This window comes from Dromaius novaehollandiae, chromosome 13 (assembly GCF_036370855.1).
Source record: "Dromaius novaehollandiae isolate bDroNov1 chromosome 13, bDroNov1.hap1, whole genome shotgun sequence".
Taxonomy (NCBI): Eukaryota; Metazoa; Chordata; class Aves; order Casuariiformes; family Dromaiidae; genus Dromaius; species Dromaius novaehollandiae.
In genome coordinates, this window is record NC_088110.1 from 7,596,513 (window position 1) to 7,602,512 (window position 6,000).

The following is a 6,000-nucleotide window of genomic DNA, read 5'->3' on the forward strand; positions in this document are numbered from 1 at the left end:
GAAAAGACTTGTTCATTTCCTGATCCTAGCATCCTTCCATGTTTTCAATATTTCCTTGCGGTGCTGTATAAAAATGTGTATATAGTATACTTTTTCCTTTAACTAGATACCTGGTTATCTTATAATTTAATTACATGAGACTCTACTGAGAATTAATCTATTTCAGATTCTCCTGATTTTTATGACTTGCTAAATGGTGTTTTAATTCTGAGAAGCTATAAAAAGCCCTGTTTGTTTGCCTTTTTTTCCCAATTATGTGGAAGAGTTTAACAGATTTTCATCATGTAAAATATCATATTTTAGGCTTTCTGTGCCCATCTCCCTATTGCAATTGTACATACAGGCATTATATCTATGGTAGTGTAGATAGCTGTCAGTTTTAAAAAATACTTCAAATACTAGTCATTTTTTCATATCTGCTTTCACTTTTAGCACACTGGATATTCAAGTATCATTTCCTATGAACTTTTCCTGCTTTGGCTGACCAATGAACAGTAAATCTTTTTCAGAAGTGTTAATTCTATGTCATCACTTTCAGTTTATAGACATTTGATCTGATCATCTCAGATACAATCCAACATAAATGTTTATGAGACTTCATGGAAGCACAGCTTACCATAAATCTGGCAAACCTATTCCTCCCATTTTCTTTGAAACCAATCATGATTTATTTTTGTTCCTAGATCGTTCCAGTTTCCTACGAATGCTGAAATAGGTTTATCTATTCGTTCTCTCTATTCCTTAGAGATTTCCTGTTGAAGATGCTCATAAAAAAAAATAGCACCAGACACATTAATGTAAATGGAAACAGTTTTACTCGGTTCATTAATTGCAGTAGGATCTGGAACAAGGCAACAAATCTGATTCTGCAGTAAGGCACCAAGTGATGGAGGTCAGTGGGATGTTCAGAGCATCGTAAAACAATGTGAGTGTGTGTATAGAATAGCATCCTCTCGTTCACTTCCTATACATGAAAGACAGTGAGAGCTTCTCTAAGAAAGAGAACGTGCTTAACTGTACCTTGTTCTACTAAATGGTATATAGATCCAGCCCTCCCCTTTTATCCCTCGTGGTGTTTTCTGGAGACTGTGGTGCGGATAAAAGTGCCTCCCAGGCTTTGACTCTCTGCTCACAGCCAGAGTCACAGGGAGAGATGGAAATTCTCCACCCAATAGGCCATAGTATCCAAAGGGAACTCTGCCCACAGCAAATCAAATATGTAAGCAAAATTTTCCAGTCTGATAAATTACTCTAGGATTTATTATTCTTCCCTAAAATGTGGGTTCACACTTGCCATCCTTTGCTCCTTAGAATGCTCTCAATTCTGATCTAATTTGGAAAGGACTGATTCAAGTTCATAAAGTGTATTTTTAAGCTGGCATATTTTAAAATCATTCAGTTGTCTATTTCAGTAAAGCACTGCATTTCCATTGAATTTGATTTGTGAGATCATTTTTTCTCCTAGCTGTTGCTAGGACAACAGAAGCAGTTTTTGTACTCCAGTATGTTGAAGCTGGTACACACTGCATCCATTAGCCTTCTGAAATACTGCTAAAATAATCAATATCAAATGTATTGAATATGTTAGGTTTTTAAATTACATTTACAGTGGAAAACAATTTTATTTTCTGTGTACTTTAGGATATGTATGGTTCAGTATTGATTTTTATTTCAACTATCATGCTCTGGTATCTGGCTTGGCCATTATATTGGTATTCCCTCTGGAAATCCAGCATTTCTATATAAGACATGTCATGCTAAATGGAAGTGACTAATGAAAACAACCACCTTTTCTTAACTGAATTTAAAAATTCAAAAGATTGTAGGGAAGGCTTCCTGTTGTAGCTATTTACACCTCCACTGAGATGGCTGTGCATTGCAGTGCTAGAATTATTTTTTTTTTTTTCCAAAAATGGCTGTGAGTGAATCTGCAAAGTGCCAAGAGCTTCTAGTGACGTGCCTTGCAAGCCGAGTGTCTGCTGATCTCACTTAGGAGTCTGAGGTCACCCAGTGTCCAGCAGGATGGGAGGGAATTACAGGTAGTTTCATTTGAGAGCTTGAGTTGTTTTATTAGATACAGTAGATAATTAAGAAGGCTATTTAAAATATAATGCCAGTGTCTATACCCCAGTGCTTTAAAAACTGTTTAAATTCAGGCAGTGCTCATGTTAGGCAGCCCAACAGTAATACTGTTTTTTCAAGATTATTGTGTCACAACTGTAATGTCATCATGGTTGAGTTAACAACTAGACGGAGTGGCAGGTGGCAGTTTTACATCCCTTAATTGTATCTTCTAGGATTTAAAGGGAATTGACAGTTATGTACCACAGAGTTCTAGTCCATGTGAAGATAAAATGCCTCCATGTACCACTTTTACTTTTTTGGGGGTAAATAAACATGCTACCTCTGCATAGTTTGGGTGTGCTCTAATTCCACTATGCTATAGACAATTACTGTCCTACTGCTTTCATATCCAAATACAATATATAGATTACAGGCTCAGATACAGTGAAGTTTAAACACATGCTTGACATTATAACATATGCTTACTGCTGAAATGAATGTGCACAAAGCATAAAATCAAGCCTGTCATTGCTAGAAGCCCCAACCAACTCGTAAGTCCTCCACGAGAGTTTCCAGCCAAAAAGTTTTCCAAACTGAATGGTAGCTCATTATCAATTATACCTTTGAAAACATACATGGTTAGAAGAATCAAGACATGATCAAATCTTTCATAGTAGACAGCCAATTTAATATATTTCCAGGTGTCAATATATGACATAGTACATTACAGGATTTTTTGAAGTCTCTTTACATATTAAATGAGTAGTCAATGACAGCATGTTAATTTTTGACTTGTGTATTATTTGATAGTGTCACACTGTACAATTGTAGATGTCACAATGTATTTAATGATTTGTGATGGGAAGTATAGATTTATGGAAGGATAATTCTTAGTGTATCAACAACTTATTTCAGTTTGTGTAGGTGTCTTAATCAGAAAGCTATTGCTATTGAGGACTGCCTGGGGAGGGTTCATTCTTGGTAGCTGATAGTTGAAAATTTCATCTAGGGAAATGTTCCATTGATTTTCTTTAGCCTGGTTACATAATCTGTCCAATTGCCCTTTAGGGTGTTTGTTCTCTCTCTCTCTCTCTCTCTCTCTCTCTCTCTCTCTCTCTCTCTCTCTCTCTCTCTCTCTCTCTCTCTCTCTCTCTCTCTTAATCCGTGATGTCGGTAACTGAGAAGTTCTATAGTCTAGGTTTTCTCAGTAAGGTGCTGGAAGATGCCGATTACCCAAAACTTTCCCTGAGCACAGTGGGAATTTGTCTCAGTGCATGTCAGGATCAAGCCATGAAATTATTATGCAAAATAATTTAATTGAAAGTGTTGGCTTGACTTCTCAAAGGAACCTAAATGCTATTAAAATTCAGGGGGAATTGGGCATCTAGCTCCTTTTCACTCCATTGAAAATCCCAGCCAATATTCTCTAAATAAATTAGAATTTTACTTGTTTTTGACCAAAATAATAATTTTTTCATTTCTTCATGGTTATATGATAGTAATTTCTCTGCTTTTGTGTACTAGTGTGCCCAGGCCAATAATAGATTCTTTCATGCAGCTGTCTTGAATTGCTTTTACTGTGTTTTTGGCAGTGGCTTCAGCTCTTTGCAGGAACACTGTAGGGAACCTACATTAACTTTTTATTCTCATGATCTACAGTATTTTTTCAGAACAGAGACACCTTTTTGTTTCCACACATTTTGGCCTTCATTTTTCTACTTAATTTTCTAGTAAGCCTGAAGCAGTCAAGGAAACATGGTTTCACTCAATTGTTTTGCTGGTGCTATATTGTCACCTACTAGAAGAGGTACTGAGAACACTCTGTTCTGTTGTTTAATTAAAAAAAAAAAAAATCATGGAGGCTCATAATGACTTATAAGAATCCTCGTGGAAAACTAGGTAATTTTTTCGAAGATATCCAATGGGATTTTATTTTTCTGGAGGCTTACTCTAAATCTGCAGTGTGTGTGTGAAAGGTGTTTAAAATAGACTCATTAACTATGTTTGTTTCACCACCGATGAAACCTAGATATTTTTTCATGATAGACTTGCACAGGCTGAAATAAGGACTGTGTGTTTGAGTAGATGAACCTTTGTACTACAATGTTGGTTAATTTAAATATAAATCTAAACATGACTTGTTCTTTCTCTTGTATTGAATGGAATTTCTTCCCCTGCATTACTGTGATTTATTGTTATTTCAGCTCCAGTGAACCTTTTGAGCTGTTCTCAAGTTTTGAAATCAGGTGAAATTCATGAACCCTTTTTCTTTGTGCAGTTATTATTTTATTGTGTATTACTTGTACAGTCAGAGTTCATTTTTTTTCTCTGGTGTTCCTGTTAAGGAAAGACATTTTGGTATAAGTATCATCTCTGTATAAAAGCTGGAGTGCCACAAGGCAGAAGAAATCAGTCTCCCATTGATCTGTTTTTCACATAGTCTCTTTCTGGTTTTCATTCTCCTTGCTCTCTAATGCATTTTACTTCCTATTTCCTCACTGGAGTTTAATTTTCTCATCTCTTTCTGCTGCTCTTTAAAAATGTTCAAGTATAAGCCTGGCTTTTGCATCTACAAAGTTTGAGTGGGTTTGAAATTGCTCGTCTCTAGCGCGCCGGATGGGAAGATGGGGACACGTCGGAAGGCTCCGTGTGGAACACAGGCGCTGTTCAGGCCAGCGCTAAACAGAGGAGTAATTAGCAGAGCAGTTTCTGGTGACAGCAAGGGAAAATAAGACACAATCAGTGGCCCAGCCACCTCGTTTGTTTCCTCCTTGTGCTCTGAATGGTTTGACGAGGTAAAATGGAGGCCATACCTCCTGTACTTTGCAAGGTCTATGACCTGAAGCATTAAAAAAAACTAGTGTTGTCCTATATAGTTGTATGCTGATTTATAAGGAGACCACACACAAGCTTGGTGTAATGATCTTACTAGCGCTGCACCATTTAATTGGATGCAACAGGTCAAATCTCCAACTAGAGTAAGGCAGGTTTGTTCCTCAGAGTTTTAACGAGTCTCAGGAAATTAAGCAAAAGTAGGAGGTGGTTATTAGCACTCCTGCTGTGGTGGAGCTGGTGACGGTCGGCATGGCTCTGCAACGGGTTCCGTGGAAGCGCCCTGCCTAACTCTCAGGGGATCAGATTTAAAAACAGAAATTTAATGAAAGCCTTACTATCAAACCAGATGACAATCTAGCTATGGATGTTGAGAAAGGGTGGTGTTCTAGCTAAGTCTAATATTTAGCTGTGCGAGTTTTTCTTCCGATGGGCCTGACCAGAATCATGTCTCAGCTATCAAAGGGGTTTATAAAAGGACTGCAGTGAGGCAGGTACCCCCAAATTTTCTGTTCCCTCTATGTTCTCTTTAGGGATACTGGCTTGCTATACTCACTTTTCTTGTTCACCATTGGGCCAATAGGTCATAGCCAAGATTCCTGGTTGCAAACTTCAGATTCATGGCTGTACTACTGCCCTGCTGGGGGTGGGACTTATCAAACTATATTTGGCTTCATTTTGGCCATCTCTAAAATGGAGCTGAAATACTTTCAATGCTCAAGCACTCCAAAATTTGCTAGCGAAAGTTCTTTATGATGTCTAACTGCTTTTGAATATGGTATCTCTTTGGATTCTTGAACTGAGTCCCCTCACCATAGTTTCTGAGTCAATATGAGCTGTGCATGCACAGGACTCCTGAGAATTAGCTCATTTCCAGTTGGCTGGAAACTTTGGTCTGAAGATCACAATCAGTCTGCTACCCACAATAGCATGAAAACATGTGCAAGAGCTTGTGAAGAGATAAGCAATCAAAGCATTTTGAGGATTATATCTCAGCCAAAGAGGCTGAGACAAAGAAGAAAACCTTGATAACATGGTATGCTGAAGGGCTTCATGCCCTTTAGTAGGGACCTGTGGCTTTAAGAACCTGGGATAGGAACTGGC